The sequence below is a fragment of the Dasypus novemcinctus genome, chromosome X (genome assembly GCF_030445035.2).
Source record: "Dasypus novemcinctus isolate mDasNov1 chromosome X, mDasNov1.1.hap2, whole genome shotgun sequence".
Classification (NCBI taxonomy): domain Eukaryota; kingdom Metazoa; phylum Chordata; class Mammalia; order Cingulata; family Dasypodidae; genus Dasypus; species Dasypus novemcinctus.
Genome location: NC_080704.1, coordinates 32491022 through 32517137, shown reverse-complemented (window position 1 = coordinate 32517137; position 26116 = coordinate 32491022). Strand labels below are relative to the sequence as shown.

Below are 26116 nucleotides of genomic sequence, written 5' to 3'. Positions count from 1 at the left end.
CACTGAGAAAGCCATACTATCTTTTAATTTTTCCCCCAAATTATAAGTAATGTTGCATAGCTTTTCTGCATAGCACAAAAAAGATAACTATAAATAATTAAACATTAATATGAATCATTCCGATTATGCTGATTAACTTTATCAAAGTTAAGTGATTTGATCCCAAATAATCTGATAAATTTCTGCTAAATCAAGAATGGCAATTAGAACACTTAATCTACACATATTGTATATGTCGTGATTAAATCTTGAACACCAGTTGTAGGCTGCAGACAAGCGCTCAGAGGCATGAATGCCTAATTGTTTACCTGCAAAATGTCACGGTGCCCATTTTTTTCTGGGTAATTTGATATCTGTTTTCACCTATCAAGTGATTCACCTTTTCCAATAAACTGAGTTTTCAAACCCCTGTCCCTTCACTGTAATTCAAAGAAAGATGTCAATAAGCAACCCCAGAGCAGGAGATGCCAATCACAGGAAGAAAGACACAGCACAGAGCCTTCAATCAGTTATGACCGCGAAAAGAAATTATGACAACATAGAGGTTGATTGTCGATTCTCCTTTACCTGTAATCCAGACTGGCTGAGATCAGTTTACCCAATTATTCGTAGTCATTTATTTGTATTCTCTCTTCCCCTTTCCTTCTCCCTCTAAGAGTTGGGCTTTGGTTTATCTTGGCAGAAGATAACTTGGAATAACTGGATAGTGCAAGAGACTACACAGCTTGCTGTCATATATGAGGACTAGAAAGGGCTTTGGAAATCATGAGGTCCAACTTCTTCATTCCCTATCAGAGGAAACTGAGGCCCAGCCCTGTTGAGTGTCAGAACCCTGTCATACTCTTAGTCAGAGAGAGCCATCAGCAGACTTCAAGCTTTGGTGATTTCTGGGCCTGTTGCTCTCATCGCACTTGAATGCTGCATCTCTAAAAAGCAGTGACCATCTCACAATCATGCCCCCACACATACACATATGCTCCCACACACACATTCACACATCTTCACAATCTATTCCACAGATATTGAAATATTTAAGGACATATATTCAAGAGCGCATGTTTATCATGGCAATAAACCCCTGTAAGCCATGTGCCGGCACCAAACAGGGTAAAGACTGAAAGAACAGTGCCACTTCACCATGGAAAGTTAATTATTCACCTATTACCATCATCAAATACAGACTTAGGGCCAGGGCTATATCTCTTTGCCTTAGATTGCTGTGAGTTATTGAGTGAGAAAATAGGATGCAGAAAACATTACCGTATAATCCAAGTTTTCTAAAAAAGCAATTGAAATTCCCTATTTGCATGTGATGTGTGTCTATGATTCCTATATAGAAATAGAAGAACATAGAAGGGGAAAATGGAAGGATACACATTTGGCTATTAATATATATTTTGATGTTTTTGTTATTGCTAGAGTGGATTCAAGGCATTGCTGATTGAGGCCTAGGGGGAAACGAATGGAGAAGGAAAAGCCTGGCAGGAAACAATGAAAGGAAAAAGAAGAATGTTATGATTAAAGTGGTAGAATTCTGTAACTACATATGCTGAAGATTTAAATAAGCTACTTCAATTTTACAACAGCTTTCAGGGAAACTTGTCAACTTTTTTGTCATAGCTGCTGTTTTCAAGTATTTTATTGATTGTTAAACATTTCAGAATATTTTATCACATTACCTACACTTTATTTTTCAAAGCTACTATTTATTGAAGTCCACAAATACACTAAGCAGTCTGCAAACAAATTGCTAGTTTGTGTGGGTTTTTTGTAACAGAGTTTAATTTGAGGCTCAATAAATTCACACAAGTTGTCTCTTTTACGTCACATCTGAGCCAAAGTCCAACTTATGAATGTAAATGCTACTGTTCACTGTTGCATCCCAAGTGCCTCCCATTGTGGCTGCCACCTAACACATTCAGCAAAGAGTTGCTGAACTTGTGGAAAGAACAACTAACTATATGTGATCTCTTAAGAGAAAAATCTGAGAAAAATCTACAAAATCGGGGAATGATTCTTTTATTTTAATGTGTCATTAAACATCAGACCTCTGCACACGATTAAGGTATATATATAAACTTCTACCGTCCTAGTTTTTATACTTGTAATCCAAAAATGAACAATAAAAACAGAAAACAAAAACCTACAAACTTGAGGAATTTAAAGAGTCTGACTTACAGGGCAAAGTCAGCACCCTGAAAGTCTGATATTGACAACTTTTATATTTAAGATCAGATCCACATGGTGTCATCTAGTGTGGTACAGTGTCAAGGATAAAAAAGGCTAGACAGTGAGACTGCCAGGATTCAAATTCTGGGCTACTTCACTTAATAACTGTGTGACCTTGGGAAAGTGGCCTCGCCTCTCTGTGACTCTCTGTAGAATGCTGTGAGGCTTAAACAAGGCCGGATGTCTAGAACTCCCAGCAAAGTGTAATCAAGTGTTTCTGTGTTATTAATAATGACGTTGTAAAAAGAAATAAAACAAAATAGAGTCACTATGGCTAAGAGATTTTAAATGGAGTCAGGAGGCCATTTCTGGAGGTTACTCTTATGCTTATCTGTGCCAGATATCACAAAACCCCAAAGTATCCATACCACAAGCAACCAGGAGCAACAGTGTTCCATCCTGACACTATAAACAAACCACAAAATAAGGAACTCAGTAAACTGGCTACCCTGAAGGACTTCTGGAACTCCCCGAGTATCCACCAATCACAAACAATTTAAGTAATCTCTTCATTTAAAAACCCTTGCCTGGAAGCCCCAAGATAGGACCTGATTTGCGTTGCTACCTGAAGAATCTGTGCTTCCCTGAATTGCAGTCCTAAGACCCAGAATAAACACCTTTGTTGCCTTACAACTTAGTTTATTTCTCTGCTGAAAAAGTAAAAATGTACAAATAACAACAATAGATTTCCTTACCATCTGTTGGCCCAATGACAATGGCCTTTGTGTTCTGGGCAAGGGTCTCCGTGGAGTACTTCAGTTACTCACTCTACTTCCCAAAGGCAGGGCTGAAGACTGGCTCAGGGCTGAGCCCAAAGCAGAACTGGGCAAGAAGTCAGGAGACGCACAATTAGGGGTCAAGTTAAAGAACCGTATCAGGGATGACTAGACAGGCAGACTTGGGTCAGGATGAAATAGCGGTTAAAACCTAGAAGGATCTAAGGTGGATCCATGAAGCAGGATATTCAGAGAGCCCAGGAGAGTAGAAAGGAGCTCCAGCAAGTAAGGAAACTTGCTCTTACTGAAACCCAGAACCAGAACTTCCCAGGCCTTCCTCCCGGCCAGGGAGATGGTCTGCATCTGCCAACAAACCCGAAATCTGGTTTGAATGGTGTGAGAAGTGTAGAAATACAATAAATGGGTTAACATCCCCATGCTATGTGTATCCACCCATTTATTCATTGCTGATCCATTTTATGTTAATGTTTAATTTCGTTTTTGAATTGTCCTAAGAAAGGTTCAGCTGCACTCATTTATCTTCGATAACAAGCATGCCCTAACTGTAGTGAATTCTTCAGAGCCCAATTAACATCCCTAAAAGCTCCCCAGTTCACACAGCCTAGGGGTTGACCTGTAAAATCTTTCTATATTTTACATTAGAGGGTGGCTGAGGAAGCAATAACCACCTGCCTGTCCCGCAGATCAGGCCAGCATGAGTAACATGTTAAGTCAACTTTCTGTGGAACAGAACAAGAGTGATCCTTAATTTCTGAAATTAAAACACCTAGTCAGCCTCCTTGGCAAAGGAACATGATCAAAACTCTTCAGGATTTAGAGAGTAAGGACAAAGGAAGACAGATATAAGTCCTATACCGCAGGACTGAAAGAAAGCAGCTGCTCCAGCGGCAGTGGCCTATATCCGAAAGCAGGAGAAGGAAGCGCAGCAAGGGAGAATGTTCTCTGGTTTCCTGGGTAACAAGAGTCAAAAGACCACGAGGCATGGAGCTGAGAAAGGTGTTTCCAGAGGAAAAGCAGAGACATGCCACCACACCGGACTCTGCGGGAAGGTAATAGCGCATGTTCGAAAAGTGTAACTGGGCCGATGAAATTCAAGCAGAGGTGGGAAAGGTGAACTTAAGCCAGAAGCCCTGGCGAATCCATTTTTAGGAAATGCATTTCCCCGGCAGGTAGACACACTTACTTAAACAGCAAGCCTTGTCTTACATAATCGAATGTTGATTAAAAAAAAAAAAAAACATTTAGTGCCTTCGAAGTAAAATCGGTGGCCGCTGTGTTCCGGGAAGGGCCCCATCGTCAGATCAGAGCAGGGCTTTTCTGCTGGCAATTCAAGAGGCTGAAGCATCCCTTCGTCAATAACATCGGCCTTGCCGGTTCCTTCTGTAAGTCATCATTGTTATTCCAGACACTAGCGGCCCTAATAATCCTATCAAATTCACTGGAACTCAATTCAGTGGGAGAAAATTAAAAAGATTCATCCAATTTGATAGTTGAAATACCTGCAAATGGGCAAGATGTGTTTTATTGCCATTCGAAAGAAGGGCTTCGTCAAAACGCCAAGTTCAGTCCGGGCCTTGAGATGGCATTCCCGGGAGTTAATTGCTCCATGAAATAGAGTCATTTTAGGACAAAAGCATAATGAGATAATCACAACAATTTCTAAAACATCAACAATTTAACACTGGCAATTTGGATGGACAGCATATCTGCAGATGGCTTAAAGAATAAGATAATATTAAAGGTATACACACATATTGTTGTTTAATAAAGACTAAAGTACGGTCCTGTTGATTTCCTCTTAGATGGCAAAACATGGCCTTGGCAGGTACGGCTTGTGAAGGGCCGTTTACCGCTTGGACAAGGGTTGCCTATTAGGAACGCACTGGGAAATGTTGCAATGTCACAGAACAGTGTCAGCTGTGTAGCTGCCAGAAATGACATCAATTCTTTCCCCCACAAAGAAAGGCATTTACAGGGGCACTATTAACGAGGTACACACTTTTTTTTCCCCTCTACTTTTCCTCTATGGAGTAAGAGATCAAGGCAGTCGACTGACTAAATTAAATTTCCAGAGAACAGAAAACACTTTTAAACATTTTGAACCACAAAGGCTTTTAACAATGCAAAGTTAATGAAAAAATTTGACAGCAGTGGGTGCAAATTGCAAAATTTCCGCCTAAGAATATATAGACAGAAATAGAAATAGATGTGGACACTCACATTTTCACAAAGTAATTACTAAATGAATTGCATTTTTAAAAATGATTATATTTTAATCCTTCAAAATTGAACACTGTATTGCTTAGCCATTCTTTATGTTTAACCTTCAGATTGAAATGTTATACATAGGCAGTGAACACTCAGTAAAAGATTACCTGTCCTCTATGCTGCTTAGCAGTCCTCAATAAAATCTACAATTACTTAATGAATGATCTTTGAACAAAGGCAAAAATGACCACTGTTGACTGACTAGCGTCTACACGCCAGGCTTTTTCATTACATAGTTGCTCCAGTGCAATGCCTAGAAGCTAGTTGTTATCAGCTTCTGTTACCCAGGAAGAACCTGCGTTCAGAAAGAGAACTGAAAGTAGCCCAGAGCCACATAGCAAGCAAGTGGCAAAGCTGGTCCTCAAAACCAGCTCTTTCTGATTCCAAAACCTGCAGTCTCTGTCTGCTATGGCAGGCTCCCCATTACAGCAACTATCCTGCCTGTATTTTAAAACACCTTCAAAAAACACTCCTGCAGAATTAATCATTATAGCCTAGGAATTAGTTAACTGTTCAGGGTATCCGACCTGTCACTCTCCAATAGGAGACACAATGAACAAGAAGCAAGGGTGGAAGGGGGTGGGGGGTATGGAGGGTAGGGAGGAAGGGGAGAAGAAAGGGAGGGAAAAGGAGAGAAGTCAAGGGCTTTCATTCATTCATCAAATATTTACTGAGTGTTAAGTATGTCCCAGACTCTGAGAGGTAAAAGGGTTACAATAGTTAGCCAAATTATACACTGTCTCTCACCTCAGAGAGTTTATAAACAAGTGTGGGAGATGATCACGAATCAAATAATCACCCAAAACAATGGAAAATGGCACTTCTGTTAATGCTACCAGACAGAGGTCCAAGGGACTACTGAGTGTGTAACAGGGGTTTGAGGCAGTAGGGATGGTCAGGGAAGGCTTTCTAAAGGGTAGAACGATGAAGAATAAACCTTACTAAATGGGTGTTATCAGAGTTTGAAGGGGAAGAATAGTGTTCCAGACAATGGTAATCATATGTGTAAAAGTCCAGGGTTTGTGTTGGAAAAGAATCGTAGAGTATAAAGAACTTAAAGAAGCTGATGTGGTCGGAGTAGGGAGAGTGAGACCATGAATGAAAAAAGGCTGGAGGGGCAGTAGATCTTAAAAGATTATGCTAGGGTATGAACTTGGATTCAGGTGGTAGCAGTGGAAACTTGGATAAGTCAATAGAGGTGAGAGATATTTACAGCGTCATGGCTATGACTACTGTTACGGTTATGATTATAGTTATGGCTATGGGGTGGATGATGTTTCAAGAATGACTCTGGTTTCCGGCCTGACCAAAACACATGAGGCAATTACTTACAGGAGAAAACAGGAGAAGAAGATGAGGTTTGCTGGGCTCTGATCAGGTATTGTAATCTGACATGTTGCATTTACCATGCCTTTAAAACAGTCAAGGGAAGCAGATGTGGCTCAAGCACTTGAGCTTCTCCCTACCACATGAAAGGTACTGGGTTTGGTTCCTGGTGCCTCCTTAAGAGGAAGAGCAAGACAGTGGGCTGGGACAACAGGCTGGCATGATGAGCTGATGCAACAAGAGACACAAGGAGGAAAACTTAATGAAAAGGACAACAAAGGAGGGAGTGAAGGTGGCTCAAACGATTAGGCACCTCCCTCCCACATGGGAGGCCCCAGGGTCAGTTCCCCGTGCTTCCTAAAAAGGAAGACAAGCACACAACAGACAGCCAGCAAAAATAAGGAAGTGGGGAGAATTAAATAAATAAAATAAATCTTTAAAAAAATAAAAATAAAACAGTTGAGAGGAGATGTTGGTTAGGCAGTTGTTTGGATCTAGGGTCCTGGAGCTCAGAACGGGGGGCTGTGCTGGAGAGAGGAAGATTGTGAGTCAAAGGTACATGGGTAGTTTGGAGGCTGGATATGTTCACCAAATATCCAGCTCTCTGTCCTCTGGGCTCATGGTAAGAATTGCCTTTCCTAACCTGTTTTTATCAGCCAAGGGCTCACAAAAGCAGAAACCATGTTAACATTTCAACGCAGAGAATTTAATACAGGGAATTGGTTACATAGGCATTGAAAGGGCTGAGAAGCTTAACAGAGATGGAGTGCAACCCAGGAGGAGCCTCTTACCATCTTTAAGGCTAGGGAGTCAAAGAGGAAGTCACATTACCAGCCCCAGAAGCTGGGGCTTCCTTATGGATGCTGGAACCACAACTTGCCTGGACAGCAGGAAGAGAAATCACAGAGAAGCAGCAGCTGCTGCCAGAGATGCCGTCCAAAGCTGAAAGAGGGGCAGGTGAAATAGTCTAGTTTCTCCACTCCTCCAATCCTTCCATCAGTACCTCCATTGACTGAACCTACTGGGAAGCCAGTGGGCAAGAAAACCTGGGAGATGGGAGTCCCCTGCAAAACAGAGTCAGGTTGAGAAGGGTGGGGAGGAGACCTCAGAGCCAACAGGTAAACTGACTGGTACAGTGCGGGCACTGGCTAGTCCAGCTCATGAGTTGTGAGAGGAAGCACGTGTCCCTTTTGGACGGAACAAGGAATTGCCAATGGAATTCTCTCTATTGCTCTCTTTCTTATGCTATGATCACCAGTAACATTCCTAATGACTGCTCTGTCAACAAAGGCCCCTCAATAATGACAACATGGAGCAGAGGCCCCAGCTGACCCACAAAGGAAGTGTAACGTGTAGTCTGAGTGAGGAATAAATCTTTTTTTTTTTTCCTTTAGGCCCCTGAAATTTGGGGATTTAGGAATTGTCTGCCACTAGCAGCATAACCTCTCCTATCCTGAGAGTTACAAAAACACGTACTTCTAAGTAATCCCCTTAAACTCAGAGGATTGTTGGTGGCCACTGATAAAAGCAATATTGAAAGCTAAAAGATTATGAACGAAATTATGCAGTGGGGAAATGTTACATAAATCAGTTGCCAGAAATAGTTTGGAAGGCAGATAATATACCTTATAAATATTTCTAGACCTAATTCTTAGATTTACCACATGTCCTTGTTTTCTCATCTCATGTTTCTCTTTCTCTCAATTAACTATAGATATCAGACCTCTCAATCCTAAAGAGTTATATCTGGACCTCAGGTAGGAACTACCATACACTACCTAGAGATTTTGGACCTTTGGATGGGACTTATGAATCCTCTCCCTTGGGAAATAAATGATATTTAAGACTTTCAGATGGGATTTATGAATTGTCTCCCTTAGGAAGTGGATGATTTTTTTCCTCCTCCCAATTCAAATATTTGAAAACCAGAAAAGCTAACTGTGGTAGTCATGAAATTTTTTCATATCTCTGCATTCCAGGTCCAAAATAGGATTACATTTGGGGAGAGTCATACAATAAGTTTTGTCTAATGAATTATAAGTGCAAGTGATGTGTGTTAATTTATACACAGAGTCATGGAATAGTTGGTATGAAAACTCTAGAGCTTTCTCTCCCTCTGTCACAGAGACCAGCAACGGTTCAGATACTGGATGGTCTTTACAATATGACATAAAACTCCCAGTTGACCCACTCTGGACATGTAGCATGAGTAAGAATTTACCTTTATGGTTTTAATCCATTGAGCTTCAGGGTTGTTTGTTACCACAGCATAACCTAGCCCATTCGATTTATACAAGTGGTAATTAAAACTGCACATGTTAAAGTGAATGAAATTGCCTTTAAAGAGAATAGATTGTGCTCTAGAAGAATCTGCCTGCAACAGAAACAGAACAAAAAGAAAGAGAGGAGAAAACCTACAAGAATATTCTCTCACAACAGCAATCTGAAAAGAGTGCTTCAAAATGGAGAATGACCAAGTGTCCAATGCTGCTAGAGATCGAGCATGAAAGCGGAATGGAAAATTTCCACTAGATCTGGCAACAAGAAGGTCATGATGATCTCAGCAAGAAGTAGTCCACTGAATAAAAGAAACGAAAGCCAAAACAGTGTGTGTTGAGGAATGAGTGGGAGTTTGAGGAAATGAACCAACTCCTTTGGAAAGCCTGGACGGAGGAGAAACTGAGTGGAATAAGAGACAGCCCAAAAGGAAGCATCTTGAAAACTGTTAGGTTTTTATAGACTCATGCTCAACATATACCTCATTCTAACGGTATGAAGTACAATTATTTGGAATTCTAGTTGCCGAGGTCGGATAACAGTAACAGTCACCTTCAATGTAAATTCTAAAGCAATTTATGTTCATGATCCTCTAAAAAAATGCTCTGTATGTAACTGCTTTATAGAAAGAGAAACATATGCACTTTCAAGTTTATAGCTTAAAACTTAGCTGCAAGAGACACTTGCAGATTACAAGAGTATTACTTACAGATCAGTACGCTTGCCATAATAAAATGTGGGTTCTCTCAGGTAGAAAGGTATTGTCCTGACAGTACATATTGTTCATTCACCAATATCATATTTTAGAAAAGACTGCACTGATCCCATGCTGGAAAAAAAAAACTGTGACTCCATAAAAGCATAATTTGTCTTCTCACTTCTATATTCCCAGTACCTAATGCAGTGCCTTGACCCTAGCAGGTTATTCATTGCAAACACTTTTGTTATTTTCTAGGAACATCCTTCCAGTCAAAAAAGATAATTTCCACTGAGCTAAGTAACAGTCAATTAGTTGCAAACAAAATGGTTAATCCCTACATTTTCAGATAATTTCTTATTCAAATTATTCTCTCTTTTTTTGGCATACAAAAACACATGCAAAATAGAAATGTGCCAAGTCAGTGCTGAGCGCATTATATATCTTAGCACAAATCCTTTCAATAGCCTTAAGTTGTACAAGTGATAATTCCCATTTTACACAGAAATAGAGGCTTGACTAGTACCTGTCTTAAGTCCATACAGGTAGCGGGTAACTGAGCCAAGATTCTAACCAAGCCCTTCGGTCACCAAAGTGTTCCTCGTGAAATTGTGGATATTTTGCATTACAAATACTCCTTCTCCAAGATGGGATAGTTTCCTCAGATTGCCAAAAGGAGTCATAGGGTTTCATTTGGCTCTGTGAAAACTGCGGTATATTTTAGACTTGAATATTTTACCTAGAGCTGGAAGGTAGAAACTTCCGTTAGAATTTGTTTTTAATAGTCAGGCTGTTAGGACACATGCTACCCACAATGGATTGGCTTAAACAAAGGGAATTTATTGGTGCAGGGTTTCAGGAGCCAGAAGTCCAAGTCAAAGTGTTGGCTAGAAGGCTACCTTCACCTGGGGTTGGTAGCGAGCGTTCTGCGTTGGCTGGCTGGCAACGTTTAGTTCCTTGGCTTTCCCGCCACAATGGCAATATTCTCTCCATTCTCTTCCGGGTTCCTATAGACTTTCAGCTTCTGGATCCTCATCTACCACCCTACCCCACCCCGCCCCCCTAACTGCACCCCTGTGGCTTTCTCTTTTACTTTGTCTCAATTTCTTCTGCTTATAAAGGACTCCTGCATTCCAGCTTAAGACCACCTGCATTCAGTTGGGCCACACCTTAACTAAAAAGAGCATCTTCATGGGACCCTATTTACAATGGGTTCACACACACAGAAATAGGAATGAAGATTAAGAACATGTCCATGTTGGGGTACATCATTCAATTTACCATGGAGTTTGAAAGATTGCTGTTAAGGCCCTCATGTAGAGCATTTGCAAAACAAATTCTGCAAGTGGAAAGTCTTATTTTCAGAAATATTTTACCAATTTAAAGATTTATTTTATTTCCCCCCACCCCCTCCTTGTTTGCATTTGCTGTGTCCATTTGTTGTGTGCTGGTCTTCTCTTTCTAGAAAGCATCAGGGACCTCCCATGTGGGAGGGAGGTGCTAATTGCCTGAGCCACCTCAGCTCCCTGCTTTGTTGCATCTTTCATTGCATTTCCTTTCTGTCTCTTGGTTGCATCATCTCACTGCGCCATCTCGTTGCATCATCTCATTGTGCCAGCATGGCATGTGAGCTCACCATCTTGCTCATCTTCTCCAGGAGGCATCAGGAACCGAACCCAGACCTCCCATGGTAGGCAGGAGCTCAGAAGCCTGAGCCGCATCCGCTTCCCACCTATTTCCTTTAAAGGACCTTTTGAGTTCTCAAGCAATGGGCAAAATAACAATAGTAAAAAGAAGGCCTAACAATTTTTACTTTGAGATATCATATTAATAGGGGTGCCAAATCCTTTCTCATTCCTCTGTTACTAATTTTTCTTGTCATTGTATTAATTGTTTTAAAGTATATTTTTCACTGAGTAAACTTAAATTTGAGACAGTTGGCCTCATGTTTGTAGATAGGACATATTCATAATTAAAAGCTCCTCTTTCCTTCCCTGTCCTGAATAATATATAACGATAATTTAATTTAAATGGAGCATGCCTAGAAAACAGTTCATATCTTAGCTTTGTCCAATAATTCTCTCTCTCAATTTGGGCAAGACTATCAGGAATTTATAGTTATTTTTACAAAGCTTGGTAATGGAGACACCTCCTTTGAAATTCCAAAATTCACACTGCTCTCAGAATGGCTGTTCAATGTTACTGTTTAATGGATAATATTCATTGTCATTCATCCTGTAGAGATTATATTTCATTAATAGTCACAATTCCAAACACCTACCAAATAAGCAGCATGATATGGGAGAAATGGCAGTGCTTTTAATTTTTTTTTAAAGTATTGATAAAGTATAAATATTTTGGATAAGCCACAGAATCCCTCTAAGCCTATCTCCCTATTTTTCAAAAAATATATACTAATACCTAGTTCACAGAATTGTGATGAAAATAAAATGAAAAAGGACTTCGTAAAGTGGAATGTCAAGTTCTATAAATATGTGATATACATGATAAATATTGTAGACTAATCTCTGCAATGGGAGAGCTGTTACTCTACGTTGTTAAAGTAGTTGTTTGCTGGCAAAAGAAAACAACTTTTTAGGCCGTTCTAAAGCTTCAGTGATCCAGAATATCTGAAGTAAAAGTATAATAAAATCACAACTTTTCAACTGAATAAAGAGAAATTGAAGCACAACTCTAGAATGAGTTTACATTTCCTTTTCACACGAATTAAATTTGAGATTCAGCAGATTTGCTTACCTAAGAACATTTTTAATATTGTTATTGTTTCTCTAAATACATTGAACAGGACTTGGGAAACGATCCTGGTACACAATATTAAAAGCTGTATATATTTATAGCTACTAGAAAAATGATGGTAATGGAAAGCAGAGAAATTAGACGTTGATTTAAATGAAGGGTGTTTTTGTCCTTGGCATTTCATGATAAAGACATTTTGAAACACATTACTTTAAAACTGAAAAAAAGGAGTATTAATAATTACCTAAGAAGCCCACAAGTAAAAGTGTTTCCTTATGATCTCTAAAAACCCTTTCAAAAAAATGATTTTATTATTTTTGAATGTGGGATTCCAGAATATGGCTATGGATAGCTGTATTACTCTTTTCAGGCATTTCTAAATTCTGCAACTATAAATGCAAACTGTAAATCAAAATAAGCAGTATATTATTCATTATTTAATTCAACTTTGTCCATATTCTCTTTTACAGCAAGGTGTTTCAGATTCTGCAGGCTAAAAAAGGTGGGGGTGGGGTGGGATGGGGTGGAAGAGTAAATGGGCAGAGAAAATCCTCAGAGTCAAAGCATTCCTGAATATTTAAAATTAATAACTCTATTTTCCTTAGATAAGTAAAGTGATATAATTAAATTATATTTTTAAAACGACAAATGGAGTAATATACCCAATTTCCCTAAGGCCACTCAAGTGTTTATTAAAAGCTGAAAATAATTCTGATCATTTTCTACTCTAGTAAATAGCACGAATTTTGATGCTGCTGTCTGAAAAGTGCAGGAGTATGGCAGTGTTATCTGGAATGAAGGGCAAGTTTCTGCAGCTAACTAAATGTCCAGAGGCATTTGCCATTCCGAGTGTGCACAATTTACTTTTAGCGTGGCAATCACAAATGGCCACTAATATTTTCAGTTCACGCTTGCTTAGAAATCTCGATGGAGAAAACTGGAAAGGGTGAAGTGAGAAGAGCTGCCTGTTTATCTAGAAGAAAACTACAAACATTAGGTGAAAATCAAATTCTAAGGGATCTCCTTAACTATCCTTAATGAAAATAAACATTATGTATGTTTCATATATCTTCTGTACACTTCCAGAATAAAAACTTTAATTCATGAGGATACGCTGTCTTTTTTGATTTCTTGAGGGTGTACGACCCAGGCAGAGTTGATACATAGACAGAAACAACAGTGAGCAGGGATCTTTCAGGCCATGTAAGAACATTTGGTCACTTTAGTCCAAATAATCAATTGGTATAAAATAACTGACGTTCACCAAAGAAAATGCAAAATATCAAAGGGAAATTCCCAGTCCTGTTCATGGCAAGATTCCATGGAATCTATTCAACTTTGTCAAATACACCCATTGAACTATATCACATAAGCAGGTTCATTTGTTTTTCATAGTTTCATTTGTAAATAATCAAACTTCAGAAATAAAATTTTATCAACAAAGAAAATCTTAGGTAGAAAGTTCTGAATCCTGCTTCGTAATTGTTCTTAAAAAAGAATTATGCAAATCAGGGTATAAAATGCCCCTGCTAGAGAAAACTAAACTGTGAAAATTCAGGCAAACTAAGTTGTCAATGAGTGTAAGATGCATTATCTCCTGTGTAACAATAAGAAACCCCATTGACATTATCTCCTGTGTAACAAAAACAAAAAAACAACAACAATGCTTCCAGTTAAAGTATGACACACCAAAGATTGTCAGATTAAATCCTGATTTCGGAGATGTTAAATGTGTGCTTAGAATTGATGAAATATGGCAGGGTTTTTACCCCATATAATAAACTTTATTTATAGAGAAGTTTTAGATGGCATAAAAGTTACATCAAAAGTGTCGGGGATTCCCATACACCCCACCCCCTCCCCTTCCCATACTTTCCCCTATTAATAACATCTTACATTAGTGTGGTATATTTGTTACACTTGATGAACAAATATTGAAGCATTGCTACTAAGGTCTACAGTGTACATTATGGTTGCACTTTTCACTGTACGGTTTCATAGAATTTGACAAAATGTATAAGGCCTGTAACCATCATTGTAATGTCATGCAAGAAAATTCCAGTGTCCCCAAAATGCCCCATGTTACACCTATTTTTCCCCCTCCCGCCCCCCAGAACCTCTGATAACCACTGCCTTTATAGCAATGTTACAAATTCTTCCATCACTAGAATAATAATAAGTCTACTTTGGTCCATGGTTGCATCCCCCACTTAGGTATTTTCATTTCTCAGTCTTGAGGATTTGGGGATGGTGATGCCCTCTCTGCTTAGATTGAGAGAAGATTAGATCTTATGGGGCAGATGGAAGGAACTGTTTTGGAAGAAGCTGTAAATACCGTTTGTTTTTCAGGATGGGGGCTGTCCATCATCATCCTATAGCTAGTTGTCCAGGGCGAGTCCAATGAACAGGAGAGTAGGTATTGAAACTGCTGAAATTCAGGGTTCAACAAGCATACAAACAGACTAAAGACCTAAGTCTCTGGGACGTATATTTTAATGGGTATAGTACTAATTGTAGGTTCAAAGAAAAGGGGTAGAAGAAACCTGTCTAGGGAAATTATAAATGAGCCTAATTCTGTTTCAGTAAGGAAATAGGTTATCATATATTCCAAAGTAAGGCACACCAATGCGGTGCTGATTTCCTGGAGTTGTGTGCCCTGCCTATAGTTTCCAGATGTCTGTAGAGCCCTCAGGAATACTGGCAGGGTTTTTTTGGTTGTTGTTTCTCACCCTTCTCTTACATAGAACCTCTAAAAGTTGATCCAATGCAAGTTCACAAGTAAGCTTATTCACTTATTTAAACTCAGCCTAGATCCATAGTTAGAAAACTCATTTTAGGAGATTATTATTTCACATATAAAATTTCAGAGAACAGACTTTTGATAAGCATAACCAAAATTGTTTTATGATTTATAAATTGTATTAACCCAAATAACGAAATAGAACATGGGGAATGATGGGTTAGCTAAAATGCAAAAGATAAAGATGGTTTAAGATGGTAGGTCTCCCCAGAATGGATGCTAGGACTAAGAGGCAGCTGGGGTTTCTCCAAGCAGGAGAAGCAGTTAATGCTACAATTAAAGGGAGGCAGATTGTTGGTCCAGCGATAGAAGCTGACTTTTGTTAAGCACTTACGGTATCATAAAAGCCAAACATGCCCTTAACTTTATACTCCTTAACCAGTTAAATAATGCACTGTTTACTTGGCAGAAAGTTAACTAGTTAGTTATTTTAAATTACAACTTTCTTTCCGCAAATCAATTTCCCAGTCTTCCAAAGTAAAAAGCTCTACTATCATCTGTGATTTTATTTTGTTCTGTTTTGTTTTGTTCTTCATTTTAGAAATAGGAAGAGCCTTTGGGAATCCATGATATGTCTCATTTAAAAATGATAACATGGTAAATAGATCTGCTGATCAATGTGAGATTAATTCAGAAATCAAATTAAAACCACAAGTTTAAAACTTTCAGTTCTTCTCCAAGCTTGATAAAATGTAGTCAGTATTCAATAATTAAAGCCATCACAAATTTATTAAAACCCTACTGAGGACTAGGTAGGTATTCAGCTCACAGCTGAAGATCATAAAGTAAGACAAACATGGTTTCTATCATCAAGAATAATCCCATTTAAGCATTACAGACCATTTATACCAATTATTTGACTTCCAGCAACTCATAATTATACAGCAAAATAAAGCAGTTTCCTTGTTTTTCTACCCCACCCCCCACCAATGGCTAGAATGTAGGCTAGAAATTGTTAGAATTCAACCTAGTTTAGAACAGATTAGTAATGGTAAAATTGTATCATATTGAAAAGCATTAGGAAATTCATGGTATACAACAACATAAAGCCAGGAAAAGGGAATTAGAGATATTTTACATGATGAAGAATGTCCACAAACCAACCTAGGATGACACCCAAGTCTTCCCGTGCTTCAACATCTTCAGGAATTAAGAAGAGAGAAAGCATTCAACAATACCTTCATTAGATAGAGGATAGAATGTTGTCAACACTGGATACAGGGTTGAATATGTGAGATTCATATCCCAAGACTACCATTTATTCTTAAAATGCACTTAACCTCTTGAACCCTAGTTGCCATATGAAGAGTGATATTGAAATATGATATGCAAAAGTGCTTTGTAAGTAAAACAAATATAAGGTGTCATTTTTCCATGAGTGAAAATAACTTGTCAAGAAAAAAAATCTGCAAGAGTCCTCAAGAAAGGGGTATGTAGAGTTTGTTTCTTTCTGCATTTTCCCTTAAACAAGGATTTGCAGGAAGTGAACGTGGCTCAAGCAACTGAGCTCCCACCTAACACATGGGAGGTCCTGGGTTCGGTTCCCGGTGCCTCCTAGAGAGGATGAGCAAGGCAGCAAGCTGATGCAATGGGCTGGGGCAACGGGCTGGCATGGTGAGCTGACTCAATGAGATGGCGCCACAAGAGACACAGGGAGTAAAACATAATGAGAGACACAACAAAGCAGGGAGTAGAGGTGGCTTAAGCAATTGGGCACCTCCCTCCCACATGGGAGGCCCCAGGTTCGGTTCCTGTTGCTTCCTGAAAGGAAGATGAACAGACAGTGAGCATAAACAACAAGGCAGTGGGGAGAAATAAATAAATAAAATCTTCAAAAAAATAAAAAACAAGGAGTTGCCATGCTGTGGTGGGCAGATTAATGGACCCCCCAAAACATGTCCATATCCTAAATCTCCGGAACCTATGACTATGTTACCTTACCTGGCAGAAAGGGAATCTACCAAAGTCATTGCATTAAGGATCTTGGGATGGGAGATTATCCTGTATTATCTGGGTAGGCCCACAAGAACCCTTATAAATGAAAGAGGGAGGCAGACATGTCAGAACCAGAGAAAATGAGGTGACAATGCAAGCAGAGGCCAGAGTGATGCAACTGCTGGCTTTGAAGATGGTGGAAGGAGACCATGAACCAAGGAGTGTGGGGAACCGGAAGAAGCTGTAGACAAAAGGAAACAGTCCTCTACAGCCTCCAGAAAGAAATGCAACCCTGCCAACACCTTGGGCAAAAAGCCCAGCAAGAACCATTTCAGACACCTGACTTCTAAACCTGGAAGATAATACATTTAGTTTGCTGTACGCCACTTGGTAGCCGTAATTGTTATAGGAGCTGTGGGAAACGAATACCCATGCTGTGGGGGGGAGAGCAGTTGGATTTCAGTCCACTGGCCCTAACCACAGGGCTATGTGGGCGGAGGCCAGTCCCTTCCTACTTAAAAGTAAAAAAAATGGAATTGGGGAGATCTGTCAGTTCTCCTTTGTCTCAAAAATACTAATATTTTAGCCCACTAACTCCCTCTTTCTTTCTCTTTTTCCATCTTCTCTAGCTCCTACCCTGCCTGAATTCAAAGAACTCTTTCCTCTCAATGGTATGCTATGCTTCAGGAAAAGGAAGTTCCTTGTGCTGGCTGGTCTGGCAGAAACTGCTGAGGGCTAATGAGGCCCACTTACCCTGACAAGCCATGTCAGCTGCTTTACTTCACTGACTAAGTAGGGAACTTCTCTTGCCCACTCCAATTTTCCCTGAGCTCTATTTTCCTGGTCTCAAAATACACAGGCAGAAGTCATAGAGGAATCCAATATGAACTCAAGGTCTCTAGAGAGTAGTTACTTGCCTTGGCAATTATATGTAAAAATGTCCTCTTCAAGATGATTCCTTTAAAGGCTGTCTTGAGCACTAAGATTTTAAAAATTCATGATTTGTCACCCCCAATTATAAGCTAAGGAATTTATAAGAATCTGAGGTTTCTCTGGAGAAGGCCACTAACGGCACAGTCGACCTTGAAACAGATGGGTCAACTAGACCACATAAAACAATAGCCAGAAGCTAAAAGGTATATTTGAGCTTTCTTCAACCCTAAATTGTAACCATTTCAGGAGCAGTCTTGAATTCCAGGAATAAAATGACCAGGCTGTTAAGATTTTAGTGCCATAAAAATCAAACTTTGTAGCAATAATTGGCTTTTCAAATATTTTAAAATAATAATGAAATTTATAATTTTAAATAGTTAGTAAATGTTATGTTACCGTAGAAGATCTCATACACTTGTGAAAGAAGGCCACAAAAGTTCTATGGTTAACATGACCCAATAATTTCACTCCTAGGTATATACCCCAAAGAATTGAAAACAGTTATACAAACAAATACTTGTACGTGAATGTTCATAACAGTACTATTTGCAATAGCAAAAAGTTAGGGAAAAACCAATATCCATCAATTTATAAATGGATAAACAATATCCATCAATTTATGAATGGATAAACAAAATGTAGTATGGAATACAAAGGCATACTATTCTGCCATAAAACAGAATAAAATACTTACACATGCTATGAAGCAGATGAACCTCAAAAACATGCTAAGTCAAAGAAGATTGTGTATTGTATTATTCTATTTATATTAAAAATCCAGAATAGGTAAATCCATAGAGATGGAAAACAAACTACTGGTTGCCAAGGGCTGGGGGAATAAGGAGGGTCCAGAGTTTCCATTCAGGGTAATGAAAACATTTCGTAATTAGATAAAGGTGATGGTTGCACAATATTGTAAATGTACTAAATGCCGTATACTTGAAAATGGTTGATTTTACATTATGTGAATTTCAGCTCATTTAAAGACATATTCTGTGGTCAAACAGAACTGAATTCATTTTTGGCCCTGCCACTTAAAATGTAGCCTTTGGCAGGTTACTTAGACCCTCCATACAACTTTCAGGGTTAATATGAAAATTAAGTGACACAATACTGTATTTATAGGGCCTGATACATAGCAAAGTATTAGAAAAATGAAACTTCCTTTCTTTGTGCCTGTTTTATTTCTTCTCCAGACTACTGAAAATTTATAATGCTAATTTATAAATGAACACAAGCAGTAAATAAACAAGCAAATATGGCATTGTTATGAAACTTGTAGAAATTTATCCTAAGGAAGTAATCAGATGGCTGCCATAAACATTACACTCATCTCAGTGTTTTTGGTACTAGAGAGAAAATGGGAAAACCAAATGCCCATCCATAAGGGATTGGTTAAGTAAATGAAGACACATCAGTTCAACAGACCAATGCAGTCCTGATGTAGAGTTAAACTGAATGACACCAAAAAGATGCCTGTGCCATATTGCAGGGGAGGGACAGAAGCCAGTTACAAAATTGTATACATGCCATGATCCCTTTTATAGCACACAAAAATACACAGAATAAAAGACTCTAAGAATAGACACACAAAATGTAAACATCTTTTTATGTTGATACATTGGATACTACAGTTACAGTAAGAAAATAAATTAAACCATATCTATTTCTTAACGACGTAATGAAAAAATTTAATAACCTACCTTTCTCATTATATATCATATAAAATGAGTTGACTTACAAATTTATTCCCTCTATAGCTGATGTATAGGATTTTATAACGAAGCTAATCTACCATAGAGCAGAATTTTCCTTTGCAAGAGACAAATATGCCATTTATTAGCTATGTGACTTCTGAAAAATCGCCTAACCTCCACACACAAAAGAGTTGAAAAGCTAAGGTGAAAGAGTAGAAAGAACTAGGGTCATCACCCAGTCCTTATACCTAGACAATGCTCAATGTAATCAACTCATCTAAAAACAATAGCAGCCCCCAAGAAAAGGCAAATTACTAAAAGTTCTTTGATTGGCACAAAGACAAAAGGATTTTGCAGAATTATAACCATGCATCACATCAAGGTGAATTTTTTTTATTAGAGAAGTTGTAGGTTTACAGAAAGATCATGCAGAGTTCCCATTTACCCTCCCCCACTGTTGGTTTTTAAAAATTTTATTCCAGTAACATACACACAACTTAAAATGCCCCCCTTAAAATGATATTTAGATACCTAATTCAGTGGTGTAAATTATAGTCACGACGTTGTGCTACCATCACCATCAGCCATTACCAAAACTTCCATCACTTCAAATTGAAACTCGGCATTAATTCCCATTGCGAAATTATAAACTCTCTCCTTCCCTAGGTGCTTAACGTGCAATGATGCTGACATCGTCCAAAAAACCAGGTGAGTGAATAGAAATAAATACAGACGTGAAATCTCAAACTCTGATTTTTAGGTATTTTTTAAAATTAATTTATTAAAGTATATCACCCATACATAAACAATAAGTGTATAATAACAGTTGTGAACTGACAAAACAAACATCCATAGCATCATACAGGTCTCATAACTCACACTACCACCAATAATTTGCACTGCTATTAAACCTTTTTATTTATGCACTTTTTAAAGATTTATTTTTTATTTATTACTCTCCCCTTCCCCCCACCCCCCACTTGTCTGCTTTCTGTGTCCATTTGCTGTGTGTTCTCCTATGTCTGCTTGAATTCTTGTCAGCGGCACTGGTAATCTGTGTCTCTTTGTTGCGTCATTTTGCTGCGTCACCTCTCCGTGTGTGCAGCTCCACTCCTGGGCAGGCTTCACTTTATTCGTGTGGGGCAGCTCTCCTTATGGGGTGCACTCCTTGCACATGGGGCTCGCCCAAGCAGAGGACACCCCTGTATGGCACGGCACTCCTTGTGTGCATCAGCACTGCACATGGGCAAACTCTACGACACAGATTAGGAGGCCCTGGGTTTGAACATTAGACCTCCCATGTGGTAGGCGGATGCTCTATCCACTGAGCCAAATCTACTTCCTTAAACCTTTTTAACTAATGATTAATGAACATTGTGAAACTATTACTACTAACCGAAGTATTTTCCCCCAGCCAACCCTATAATCATCTTTATATCATTTAGGATATATGAACATACATAAAGAATTAAGTGTATAATATTAGTTGTGAACTCACAAAGCAAACATACATAACATCATACAGGGGTCCCATACATCAACCCTCCACCAACACCTTGCATTGTCATGAGACATTTGTTAGAAATTATGAAGGAATATTGTCAAAATCTTACTACTCATCATAGTCCTTATCTTACATTTGGTGTGCTTTTCCCCCAACCCACCCTATAATTGTTTTTTAAGTATATTTTTTATACTTTTTATACATGTGCAGAATTCCTAAACAACACCCCTCCATCAACACACCACACTGTGGTGGAACATTTGCTACAGAAAATATCATCTGATTGTTCCCATGTCCATAGTGTACATTTGGCTCACATTTTCCATACTGCCTCATTACCAACACAGTACATCTTTCACATAGATGCAAGAATATTATATGATTGCTACTAACCACAGTCCATAGGTCACTCCAGCTGCATTTTTCCCATGCTTCTCCACATTCCCAACACCTGCAATTGTGATATACATTTGCTTTAGCTCACAAAGGACACTCTTGCATCTGTACCATCAACCACAATTCTCATCCATCTCTTAGTTTACTGTGCTATTCAGTTCCTAGATTACTATCTATTATTCTGTCAATTGACATTTACATACCTAGACTAACATTTTCAGTCACATCCCCATTTATAAACTAGCTGTTCCTTGCTAGTTTTACTATCCACTCTATACATTTCCACACTTTTACAGTAAAGCTAATTAAAACTTCTATATACATTAAACATCAGTAGTCCATCTCTGTCCTCCTCTTATCTGCTTTAAGGACCTATCACCTACCACCAGATCTTGAAGATATTTTCCTACAATTTCTTCTAGAAGTTTCATGATTCTTGCTTTTATTTTTATTTTTTTATCCATTTTGAGTTAATTTTCGGGATAAGGTGTGAGATAGGGGTCCTCTTTCCTTCTTCAGCTATGGATATCCAATTCTTTTAGCACCATTTGTTGAATGAATTGTTCTGCACGAGCTGTGTGGGTTTGACAGGCTAGTCAAAAATCACTGACCATACATATGAGGGTCTGTTTCTGAACCATCCATTTGGTTCCATTGCTCTATTGTGCCTGTCCTTAGGCCAGTACCATGCTGTTTTTACCACTATAACTAGGTAATAAGATTTAAAGTCTGGAGATGAGGGTTCACTTTTCCTTTTTATGATGTTTCTGGCTATTCAGGACCCCTTACACTTCCAAATAAATTTGATGATTGTGTTTTCAATTATTTCTTTAATGCTGCTAGAATTTTTATCTGGATTTCATTGAATCTATATATCAATTTGAGTAGAATTTACCTCTTAATCATATTTAGTCTTCCAATTCATAAACATGGAATGTTCTTCCAGTTATTTAGGACTTTTTTATTTCTTTTAACATTGAGTTGCAGTTTTCTGAATACAAGTGCTTTACATCATTAGTTAAGTTTATTCCTGACTATTTGAGTTTTATCTGTCATATTTTATTTTCACCACTCTTTTGACACTTTTAGTTATTTTTATTGATATACTCTTCATTTCTAGACTCTCTTCCAGGCCTCTCTCTCCTGTCTTTTCTTTTCAAGCTCTAGCACACCTTTTGTATTTCCTGAAAATCTGGTCTCTTGCCTAGAAATTATCTCAGTTTCTGTTTACCTGTGACTATTCTAATCTCACCCTCAGTTCTGTAAGACAGTCTTGCTGGATATAAGATTCTTGGCTAGAAGTTTTTCTCTTGTAGTATCTTAAACATATCAGACCACTGTCTTCTTGCCTCCATGGTTTCTGGTAAGAAATCAACACTTAATCTTATTGGACATCCCTTATATGTTATGCATTGCTTTTCCCTTGCTGCTCTCAGAATTCTCTCTTTGTCTTTGGCCTTTGACATTTTAATGAGCACGTGTCTCAGAGTTGGTCTATTCAGATTTTTTCTGATGGGAGTACTTGTGCTTCTTGAACATGGATATCTATGTTCTTCAATAGGGTTGGGAAATTTTCTACCATTATTTCTTCAAATATTCCTTCTGCCCCTTTTCCCTCCTCTTCTCCTTCTGGGGCACCCATTTCATGTATGTTGGCATGCCTTTTGCTGTCATTTAGTTTCTGAAAACTTGTTCAATTATTTCCATTCTTTTCTTCATCTGTTCTTTTGTATGTTCACTTTCAGAGGCAGTTCACCAATTCTTTCTTCTGATTTCTCAAACCTGCTATTATATATGATTCCAATGTTTTTTTAATTTCTTTGATTGTACCTTTCATTCCCTTAAGAGCTGCTATTTTTCTATGTCTGCTTTCAAATTGTTCTTTGTGCTCATCCAGTGTCTTCTTAATATCCCTAATCTCTTTAGTGGTCTCATTGTATTTATTAAGGAGATTTGTTTGAACATCTATGATTAGTTATCTCAACTCCTTTATGTCATCTGGAGGCTTATCTTGTTCCTTTAACTGGGCCATAGCTTCCTGTTTCTTGGTGTCCGTTGTAACTTTTTGTTGCTGTCTTCATTTCTGGCTTACTAGAGTATTTATTCTGGGTGCAGTTTTTCTCTTTAGTTTAGGGTTTCCTGCCCTTTCTCCCTTGCTGGTTGTACAGTAGGAGTCTGGCATGTAATTGGTGCTATAAGCTGTGGTGTCTTAAGTTGCCCTCATTTCACCAGGGAACAATGAAGCTTCCTACAACCTTCTCCTTTGCCAGAGGTAGGGACAGAGTCACAGCTGTGTGGAATAATCCAAGTCATGCAGGCCTAGACTATAGTTGCCCAGAGAGACTGATGAAGCTTCATGCCCCTTTCTCCCCTGCCTGGGGCAGGGATGGAACTGCAGGTGTGGGCAGCAATCTATCCAGTGCAGGTCCAAGATGACTGTAGTTGCCCCAATAGTCTTCTGATTTTCAATTTGTGCCAGCCAAGGTTAACTGCAGTTACCTGGATAGGCTGGAGCAGGGCTCCTCAGCCTCCTCCTTGCCAGAGGCAGGGCTGAAGCCTAGGTTAGGGCTGCAGGCCAATCTGGGTGAAAGAAACTGGTTTCTACTGTCACCGTGATCTTCAGTCATCCCGGCTTCCCCTCAGTCTAGGGTCAGAGTCAAAATGGCAGCCACCAACCTGTTTCTGACCTGGGCTGGTTCCCACCCCAGCTGTTCCCAGGGTTATATCTTAGCCAACCGAGTCTACCAATCATTAGCCAAAATCAGCAGCCAACTGTCTCCTCCTCCCCTGTTTTTGAGAAATGGAGCTTCCAATTCCAGCCACAGAATAGCTCCTAAGGCAGCTCATGCCACCAGAGTAGGATGATCACTGGCCTCTGTGGCTTGGCCAGTAATGTCCCTGAGAGGCTGGCACAGGTTCCTGCAGCTTCCTCCTGCTGGAGGTGGCACTGGGACCTAGGCTAGAGCTGCAGTCTGACCTTGATGGAAAGAAGCTGGTCCCCACCAGCACTGAGATTTTCAGCCCTCCCCGCTTCCCCTCATGCCAGGTGCAGAGTTAAGATGGCGGCTCCCGGCCTCTTTTTGGCTTGGACAGGCTCAAACTTTAGCTGTTCTCAGGATTATACTGTAGTCCACTAAATTTACTCATTAGTAGCTGAAATTTGTGCCCAACCACCTCTTCCTCCCCCGTTGTTGGGAAGTGGAGCTTCCATTTCCAGCTACAGAACAACTCCCCAGGCGGCTTATGCCTCCAGTGGAGGATGGGCCCCAGCCTCCGGGACGTGGAGCCTCTATATATGAGTCTTCTCTGCAGATGGGCAGCCTCCTCCTTCCACTCCTTCAAGGATGTGGCAGGATGCTCTTCCAGCCTCCTGGAGCCCCAAATAGGTGCTTCAGCCAGCTCCAGAGAGCTCTGGGTGTTTGCTAACTGCCCTGTAGAAGGAGCTGACTATAGGAGTTCCTTACTCCACTGCCATCGTACTAGTTCTTTTTAGGTATTTTTTTAAGGAATTTAAGGACGTGTTAAAATCACTGCAGTGGTTAAATTTAGAGGATGGAGTAATACAATGAATTGTTTGTGCATTAAACAGTGAGTATGGTGATGGTACTACCATTGAATATATTTTAGCAGTCAAAATTTTCCACTAACAATACAGAGGTGAGTTATAACTGAGACTTTCTACCAAAGTACCGTAACAACTTAATGCTTCAAAGGTAGCCGAAAGTTACATGAAGTCAGCTACATTCCTGCAATTGATGAATGGGATGTAGTTACAGTAAGGTACCCTGGCCAATTAAATTTCCAAAAGACTTTCAGACTTGGAGCTGTCCAGATGTACATCCTCACCATGAAGGGTTTTATCAGCACAATTGTCTGTATATTTGTCCTTATATGTTTTTTTGTGGGTTTTTCTGGTTTTGTTTTTTTTTCAAGGAGGTACCAGGAATTGAACCCAGGACCTCGTACATGGGAAGCAGGCACTCAACCACTGAGCTACACCTGCTCCCCCTTAAACGGTTTCTAATTATTTTTGTTTATAGCTGTTGTCCTCAGCAAGACCAGAAATGTATCAAGGGTAGGTGGCTGGGCCTCCTTCTTTATATTTCTTTTTGCAACCCTCCCGTCTGATGCTGTCTTCCCCATTTCAGTCCCAGATTTTCCACGATAGTTAGCAAAGCAAGGGACGCATTGTAGATGCTCAAAGATACGCATAGGCTTTGGTTAAAAATAGTGGGAAAACAGAAGTAGCAACTAGGTCTTTTAACGCAGCTTGTCTCTCGGCCTAACAGCAATGCCTCTTTATACCATTCTCCTGGGGCCTGGCAAACACACAGGAAGGCTGGCCTGCTCAGGCAACCATTCCATGACAAGTTAGAGAAGCAGTGAGCATCAAAAAGCAACCTTTGAATGGAAGAACTTGTATCATTGATATAAAGGCAGTGGCCGCCTGAGGTTCTAAGGGGAGGGAGAGGGAAAACAAGGTGCAATATGGGGGCATTTTCGGGATATTGGAATTGTCCTGCATGACATTGCAATGATGGATACAGGCCATTATATATT

General features: G+C 39.4%; 1 protein-coding gene across 1 annotated transcript in view; it reads right to left on the bottom strand.

Moving 5' to 3' along the window:
• IL1RAPL1 (interleukin 1 receptor accessory protein like 1) overlaps nucleotides 1-26116 on the bottom strand; it is a 1419608-nt gene that overhangs the window by 1299929 nt on the left and 93563 nt on the right. The window lies entirely within an intron of this gene.